The following is a 9,843-nucleotide window of genomic DNA, read 5'->3' as shown; positions in this document are numbered from 1 at the left end:
ACATTCACTATCAGGCACAACAGAGCCAAAAAAATCCTGTGTAAACAAGACTTTACACTAGGCAGTTGCGCTGGCAGTCTCTAAAGTGTTATCCAAAAGGTTTAAACCAATGGCCATGATACTTTAAATCCTTTTCTCTATAAATTGATTGAATAGACTGTACAGGTTGGGTCATGTCGTATTGGAATAAGCTCATGGTCCACAGTAGAGACTGTAGACCACTGCAGAAGCCTCAAATTGTTAATCTTTGTTTTCTCCATGAATTGATGGAATAGACCATAATAGCATAAATTTAGAAATGTCATTAGATTCAATTAATTGGAAACATTAATCTTAATTGCATTGGATAAAATATGATTTAGATGTTGGGCCTCACTCCATTATGAAGGAAAAAAAGATTTCAAATTAGTGTTTTTGCAAGTGGGGATTATGTGCTAATTAGATGTGTCAAACCCTAAAGTGAAAGCCGGTTAAACCAGCCAAACAAACCAAGATGAAGCCATCTTCGGTTGGGGTTATTATGGTAACTGTTAAAAACCAGATCGCACCAGACCAATACAAAACCGATATAAGAAAAAACCCGAAAGCCAGAAAGAAAATTTTTGTTTTCTTAATATATACATGGTAAACCAAAATCAAACCGGGCCAAATCTGATATTAAACCGATAAGAGGAAACCAAAATAATCTGAAACCAAACCAGACCAGACCAAAACCTAAACCAAACCTTCCTTTATCAGCCCGACTTCGGTTTCACCCAGACTGAAATAGGTTCATCTCGACCGAAACCAGACTGAATACCATTATTTAGTAATGCCAATTTTGAATTTCTAGCCCAAACTATTTAAACCTTTCTGTTCCATTTGAGTAAAAATCATCTAATCTATAATCGTCAAATCGATCGGATCGGTCAGGACTCAGGAGTCAATACTGGACTCTATGAGCTTTTTACTTTTCCTATTTCATGCCCAAGAGGCCCAAATCTGTCAGTTATATGGTGGGCCTGGTTTGGCACGTTGGGTAGTACAGTTTAGGTGGGCTAGATGGGCCATCCTATATAAAACACCTTCATCATGGCTTCATTAGTCTCACTCAGTTAGGAAAGTTGCATTGTATAATTGACGCTTATCAAAGTTTTACATCAATTAGAAAAGGAAAAAACCTTTTCTTTAGTAAGTTTCTTTAAGCATTAAGAAAGCAAAGCTGGCATTAGAAACCTTTGGCTCTTTATGACTGAAATTCTCTCTCTCTCTCTCTCTCAATTCCCAACCTGGCCCATTCAGCCCACCCTCTACGTACTTGCATGAACTTGGTCTGCCAACCAAGTTTGCTGCTTTTGGGTTTGCCCATAATTTAAATTCACAATTTATGGGAAAATGTTCTCCACGTTGCCAAACAAGCCTATGCCTTCTCACATTTTTTTTTCCACTGACACACTCTCTCCTCCATCCTCCTTGCCCTTATTAGAAGAACCACTATCACCCTTGAATCATTGGTTCACTTTGGGATTCCTTCCCAAGCGAGCAGTATGACAATCCCCCTCTCATAATTTTGAATTTTTTTTTTTTCTCATTGTGTGTAGGCTACTAGGTTCCTTGTTGTAAATGGGCTATAATTGCCAATGAACATTTTAAGTTCGTTAATTCATCAGAAATGTTTTTTTTTTTTTTTTTTTTTGATAAAAATCGGAAAGGTTAACGGGCCTAGTGTGTGGCTAGAGAAACTAGCCCAATCGGTCCGGAACCAGCTCGAGTTGTGAGATCGCAATCACCAAACAGACCCCACACTGCCATAAGGATGAGCATGAGAGTTGGAACTTGGGATAGAGGCAGGCACAAGAGATGCACATTGCCTTCAATATTTCAATCACATCCAAGCGTGGGATGGAAAAGGAAAAGCTTTGGACTGGAGATGCGTACTGTTCCAACCACTGCACCGACCAACGTATGAAGCAATCCACTGTTTTCTAGAACCACAGGAGAAGATATAGTAGTTGGCCCACCAAACAGGCCGGTATGAAGCCGGTCAGTATCTTCTCTAGGGTTTTAGACCATAGGATCAAACTGGGTGGATCTGGTTCCACCAATACTCCCACAAAGAACAACCACTACTGGGCTAATCCAAGGAAGATTTTCTGTAGATACTAATCCGTAAGATTATTGCCATAATCATAACAAAATCACAAATGAATTCAAATGCAGAAGTTTTTCACAGATCTACAATTTTGGGTGATTCAATAGACTTGTAGACCTTGCTATAAAAGAGGCATTGGTTTTCTGCTATTTTACTGACTTAAAAAAAATAATGAAAATCAAAGTGTATTCATGGCTAATTTCAAGATAGGTTGAAAGATTCGGCATTAATTGAAACTGGGGTTAGCTCTAATTTGAATCGACATTAATCGAGATGGGGGGGGTAGGCCGACCCAATTCTTATTCAATCAGATAATTTCACTGATTCTGATCCAATTCTTAAACCATGGTCCCCAGGAACAGAAGAATAAACCAAGTTGTTTAGTCATACTTGAAAATTTTTAACATCTGCAATGCCTTACGAGCTAAGCATGTTCAGCCAGGGATTTAGTTCTGGTCGCTGGCAAAACTGATACCAATATCAATACGTATTGGCCATATCAGTCTGATACTGAATCCAAGCATCTTTTTTAGAAGGAAAACAAAAAACCCATATCCGTACTGTATCAGCCGTTCCATATCGGTCAGGTCTATGGATCAACCGCTATGATGCCGATTCTTAGAACCGTCTCAAGCATCAAGCTCTCAGCATCCACAGCCACAAATAGTTCATATCTGTCTTATGGTTTAGCTTAGAGACAATAAGTCTGGTAGCCTCAGGGATTGCTGGTTGGAACAGCAATGCTGGTCTCATGTCGCCATGTGTTTGAGCTTAAGCTCTGCATGTGACCCCATTTAACCTCTCATTCCCTCAAGAATACAGTAAAGCTTTGCAGAAATCTCTCAAGGAGAATAGGCATTGGGTTTGGCTCGTATGGGGCTATTAAAGGAAAACAATGGAGATGAAGGGAAAATGAAGACAGAAAGCTTAATATGGGTTCTCATCTATTCATCTCTAATTTCAAAAAGTGTGTGGGCAGGATCCACCACTTTTGTAGTAAAAGCATCATAACCGCTAAGATCAAATAATGATCAAATGGCTGATATTTAATGTGAGCTGGAGAGGAAGTGTGAGTGAGATGTGTGATATGTAATGGAACAGAACACCCTTCTTATTTGCATCCACAAGTTCCCTTCATTAAAGACTAAAGAGAGTAGGTAAGAAAAGGATTTGAGTTAGGTCTGGTGAAAAGGATGGGTTTGTAGACTCCTTTATGGCAGGCAAAATTTCCTTTTTCGGTTTCCCCTTTGTTCTGTGGGTGCTCACTAGAGACTATGTTAAGAAATATGGAAAGTATAGAATCTTTCTTTAAAATTCGTTTCTCCTCTCTTTCTAATCAAATGTATGCAAAAATAGTATTCAAAAAGCTTTCCTTGTATGTGTGTTTTTTGTTCTTTCTTATGTATGAATAAACTTTCCTCTATTGGTTCCTTTTGTATCAATGTGAAAATGTTCATAAGTGAAAGAAAGTGGGGGAAATATTTTTACTTCTACTTTACTTTTGCCTTCGGACTTAAAATGGTGGATCCATACAGAACTTCCCTTCTTTTTCATTTCCAATAGAACACACAATTTTTTTTAAGGGATTTTCTTAGAAAATCCCATATTTGAATGAGCAAAATGTTTCCAGATCGATCCAAATATCTCCCACTTAGGAGATCAGATGACACTTAAATTGTGTACTAAGTAGACTCCAATGTCCCCTACCTACATGTCAAGTTTCAGCTGTAAAGTACAGAATAAAGCTAGGGACTATAGGAAGGTGGATGAAATATACGAATAATTGCAAAAATACAATGATGCATGGACATACATGGGAGGGTATTTAATTGGATTTGAAGTCAAAACTTTGACTCGTGGTTAATCCAAGCCTTTGACATGTCTATACAATAGTCAGAATCACCATATCATCCAGCTACATGACTCAAAATGGTGGAACATATCAAATAAGCTTATCAGACTAGGGCTGTGAAAACAAAAAAATCCCTACTTAAATTCTATATTCTGTTAATTAAAAGGAAAATCTACATCCCATTTTTTTCTAATTCCACCCATCTTACGTCGACGTAAACATACCTATATCTTGCTTTTGAACTTTTGGTTTGAGTATTCTTCTTTACTCTCTTGGACAGAAGAATCTAAAGGAAAATTCAAGAAAAGCATAAACATTTACCAAGAACAGTTCAATCTTCCTAGTTGCCCCAGTGAGACCAACTCTATGACACTCAACAAAAAGCGCACCTTCTAGTTTGCTTCTCATGAGGAGTAGGGACCCTAATTTAGAGGATAAGGATTTTTACCCCCTCAAGAAAACAGGGAGGGTAAGAGTTAGGGAGTCTCACCTGTCTAGCCAAATGGGGAGGATCAGGGAAAAGACTTCTCATCCACCCTATAATGTAGAACTGAATTTGAATAATCAAAATAGTACAGAATCTCTTCTCAGAGAATAAAATCCAGATAAAGGATAAAAGGCATATGTCAAAATCCAATGATCAGATGGACCTGAAATTCAGGTCGAGTTCTGTTCTTAGGGTTAAGCACACTTGCTGAAAGTTTTGAGTTGGATCCAATGGTTGAATCAGAAAAAATGGATCAAACCTAATTGCACTAGGAGGGGCATAACAGTAAATTCATGACTCAGACTAAAACTCAGAAAGCAGAAATATAATGGTGAATTGAATCTGGTCATAAGATATAAATATCAGCAGAAATAGTGATTCAATTAGCAATTAAACAGCTGGTATTAAATCTGGAAAAACAGGGGCAGAATTGGAACTCATTAAATAAATAAAGCAGCAGTTCTGATCAGAAACAACTTCTGGTTGAGTGCTTTCTTTAGGTTTTTGAACAACCTATCAAAAGATGAGGATAATTTGATGAACAAATTTTCTCAATTGTAATTCATGCCAAAAAAACACTTGGATATGAATTCCATATCAGATTAGGAATTGCTGAAAATTCAGAAGAACAATTATTTGGTCAATGGAGAAGGAAGAGGAAGAATAAGGATAAAGGAAAACACCCGGGCTTCACAGTGCAAAGTGGTTGGAAGGATTGAACACCAACCAACCTTGATCAAAGAGAAGGTTTCTTGATCGAACTCACGCATGAAGGAGAGCAGCAAAGACAATGCTTTTTATTAATCAAAACTCGTGTGCAATGCTGGATCCCTTACAAAATTATATAGAAGACCAAAAACAGACTTAAACACTAAAAAGGAAAGGCATAACCCAATCCTTAAATAATTAGGTAACATAAGCTGACTATGAAACTGAAATAATAAAGGAAATCGCCTCAAAACAGGCGAAGACTTACTGCAGGAGATCCAAGTTAGTGAAATAACTAAGGCCAGATTTGATATGATTTCTATTTCAATTTCGGATTGATTTCATGAAATAGTCAACAAATATATTTTGGTCAAGAAATTGAATTTGTTTTGGTTGTATCAATATGAAATATTTCAAAAATAAAAAAAACCCATTTGGTATTTCAATTTCTGAGAATAGATTCTGTATATTTCTTTGGGAAGGGTGGTGGGGGGGGGGGGGAAGGGCGGGGCTGGGAAGGGGGTGGGGGTGGGAGGTGGTGGCGGTGGAGGTTGAGGTGGTAGTAGTGGTAGCAATGGTGGTGGTGGCATAGTGGTGGTGAGACCATTAGGATAAGAAGAAGGGTGTTGTTTAAGGTGCAAAAATCAAACCAAACAATTTCCGAAATAGAAATCAACCCATTAAATTGAAATAGAAATCATACCAAATCAGGCCTAAATTTAATAACAATTAAAATAAAGAAATAAAGACACTTAACTAACTAATCTCATATGCCTAGCCTCTACCCTTATTATAGGCCCCCATTAAAGTGGCCAATTACAAAGAAACCCCCCATTAGACTAAAGGCCCAACACATATATAACCCAACCCAAGGCTTATTTCTAATAAAATAAGCCTATTTAGGTAGAATTTATAAGACTAAACAAACTAAACCATGCTAGGCTGGCCTCTCTTGAATCTTCTGCGGTAGGTCTTCGGTGCATGACCCTACTTATACATTTACCCCTCTAGAGAACGGCATATAGGTCATTTTACGTATGTTACATAATTGAACATTTATTCACCTAACATTTATCCATAAGGCCATAACCATACTCACCCAACCCCAGTATTTGTCCTCCCTGGAAGCTCATTTTTTAAATATATTGAAGAAGAAGGAGCTTTTTAAGGCAAAAGTCCAGAGAATTGTGGCTTAGAGAGGAGACCTCAACAGTAGGTATTTTTATGGTGCGACTAAGGTCAGAAATAGTAGAAACCATTCTTGTATAAAATGTACCTCCTCTGACCTAAGATGGGAATCCGACCCAAAGGTTATAGGTGGTTACTTTGCTGATCACTTCAATGAGTCGTTCACCTCTAACCAACTAGGGGACTTAAGACATCTTCCACCCCACCCTGCAAAAAAGTTGGGGAAGAGAAGAATGGAAGTGTTCACTCCAATCACATTTGTGGAGAAATAACTCAGATCAAACAAAAAGGTCTCTCATGAGCTGCAAAAGTGTGTGCAGACCACACATGGAAGTTTAGGAATCCAATAGTGCAGACCATAACGTAGTGATGTTGATTAGGCTTGGATGGAGGATCTTTGTGTCTCCAAGCTACATGTGGGTTAAGGTGCTGAAGGGTAAATACTTTCTCAGTAGCTCCTTTCTTGATGCCTAACATGCAAAGAAAGCCTCATGGGTTTGACTAGCATTGAGAAAGCACTTCCTTGGATTAGAAAATGGGTCTGTTGGAGAGTGGGCTCAGCCTCTAACATAGATATTTTGTCAGACCCTTGGGTACCGAATCTTGAGCACTCCCGCATTCTCTCGTGTTCCACCTAACCCTGATTTCTCTAAAGTGAGTGATTTAATCACTCCTGAAAACTCATGGAACACCCCCTTTCTGGCTGATATTGCCAATGCCATCATGTCCATTCCTCATCCAAATATCTCTGTTATTGATAGGTTTATTTCTAGGAACTAAATGGGGTGATCTATCTAATAAAATTTGCATACAGGATGTTAATCTCATCACGGGATAACACACATCCCAGTTTTCCATGGAGGGTGCTATGGAAGCTGAATCTCTGACCAAAGTTTAAGGTTTCCCCATGGAAGTACTGCCCTGTTACACTGCCTACAAAAGGCAACCTAGTTCTAAGGAGGTTAACATCTCAGACCAACATTTGGACCAACATAGAATTTTTTATCCAATTAACAATTAGGAGGGAAAACACAACTTCCGAGCACTATAATTTTTTTTCAAAAAATGACCAACATAGAGGTCTTACATTGCTGAGAAATGAAAAAAAAAGGTAGATGGCATTTGGACCAGATCCAATATGGCAGACTGGCAGATTGGGGTCGGCTGACAGCAGTACATGCTGATATTTCAGCATCAGGTGAATTGGTCAGGTTCCCGATCCAGCCCGCAAACATAGCTTAATCCAATCCCAATACCAAGTTTTAAATCCTTGGTCCACCCAATGTTCAAGGTTTCGCCAAAATATCGTGCAATATTTTGGTTCGCAAAATGTCGAAACGAAACTCCATACGATATGTAAAAAGTGTAAGGTTCAGCGAAATTTCGACAAAACAAATCTTTTAGATAAAATGAATAGTTTCAAATGAAATGGGTCGAATTCGTTGGTTTCGACTCTAAGGCTTGTGGCAACTTGGTTTTTTTATTTTTGGCCAAATCACTCCCATATAAGCACAAAACAAAATTTTGGGCAGTAGTGGAACACATCGAAAGCGACGATTGAAGCATTTGTGGAAGTTTTGTGCAAGATTCAAAGTTGAAGGCATATCACTTTTCCCAAAAATGATTTTTGTAAAAAATAAGTGGTTGGCCTACAATTTTTTAAATGTTAGACACCGTACACCGATCTATGACTTCACTGAGTCGATTTAATTTTCTGTTTTAAAATATTTTTAAAATTTTCTGGAAAATATTTGATGGGCGTGCAATAAATTTTTTTAAATAAGATTAATACTTAATGGTTGTATAGGCAGAGGGGTGACTTGTTTGTATTCTTCACTCACATATCTTTGACTCTTTGCAATGAACCATGTATAACATTTGATACATTCCTGATGCATATTTTAGTTGTTTTAATTGAATTATGTATGTTCTAATATTAATTGTGTGGAACAGACCATATTAGAGAGTTTATACAGCAGCGTACAGTGTATAATACCAACCTAGGGTTCAAAGTCAAACTACCATTTTGGGGGTATGTTTTTACAACCTAAGGGTTCCACTAGAGGGCCTAAAATAGGGTTTCCTAGAAGTTTGGGGACCTAATTTGACCATTTGGGTCTCAAAACCATCCAGCGAAACCTTCTAAGTCTCAACCGAAATTTCGCAGTTTCACAATATTTCAGTTTTGAGCCTGTTCGCTCGAAATCAAAACCTAGAACCTTGGGTACACCCGTTCCATACCTTCATAGTTGTAATACAGAAGGGGAAAAAATTTACTTTATGGGCTTAAAGAACCAGACGTGATGAATTTCGAATTTACTGTGCCATTGTCATCTGAAAAGATGTTGCGATACTTGATATAATTAGCTGCACTTACAGCAGTTGCGGGAGGGTGAACCCTTGAATACAAGCTATCCACCAAAAAGAAAGAACAAGTCTTTTCATCATGTCCATAACAGAAAGAACCAAAAAACATCACCCATCCCTAATGTCAACAAGGTTTCAAATTTTCAAACCCCCAACCCAATAGAAGTGGAATGAATATGTTAAAGTTAATCTAAGCAGAAGAAAACATTGTCAATAATAGGAAGACTATTGAAAACTTTTGAAAATGATGAAAAACTGAAGAAACTTTAGAACTCTTACAATTAGCATTAGTAAGCACCTATAGGTTTCCTACTAACCGGGAAGAGAGAGAGAGAGATGGATCTTTTCCTCTTAAGGATAGGAAGAGAGAAGAGTAGTTTCTTAATTAAACTTAAAATAGAGGGATTTGCTAAGTTTCTTTTTTCAGGAGTTCTGATTTGTCACAAGGAAAACCTCCAAAGATGCAATAACCATGAGACTTCTATAGATAAACTCCTTTACTTCTCTAAGGGAAAGGGGGAAAACTTTTGAGCATCGAGAGCAGGAAGCATTGGGAGTAAACTAAACCTTTTTCATACAGCAAGACCACCTTTTGGTCAGAGTTAGAAGAGATCAAAAGAGTGACATATCATAAGGTTCATGTTAAACATAAATAATAGGATATAGGTCTCAAATTACAGTTCTAACATGATAAAACAACACATCTAAGTAAATAATGCTATAGGTGATATGAATACATTATCTAAGTTGTCGGATAATTGCAGACATGAAAAATAGTTGGGGGTGCAAAATTCAAAACTCATCCTATGTACAAAATATCGACCCTCCATTGAATGGAGCCCAATAAGAGATTTCCTAGATCAAATACGAGCAAGATTGGGTGATTTCTTTTCTTTTCTTTTAACCATGCATATTCACCATATCAAAATTGGACGTTGACTTGATCTAAGAAAAACAAAAGAAGGGGTCTTGCACACTTAACATATAATCGGGTTTTCCTACAGTAATGAAATGCACCCTACTGTTCTAAGTTTGCACCTTATTCTCTTCTAGGTTGCACCAAATGCTTTTCCAGGAGGTACGTCAGGTGCAGCCTCAAACAGCATATAA

Source organism: Telopea speciosissima, chromosome 1 (genome assembly GCF_018873765.1).
Source record: "Telopea speciosissima isolate NSW1024214 ecotype Mountain lineage chromosome 1, Tspe_v1, whole genome shotgun sequence".
Lineage (NCBI taxonomy): Eukaryota > Viridiplantae > Streptophyta > Magnoliopsida > Proteales > Proteaceae > Telopea > Telopea speciosissima.
The sequence above is the reverse complement of the archived record's forward strand: the minus strand, read 5'-3'. Positions refer to the sequence as shown.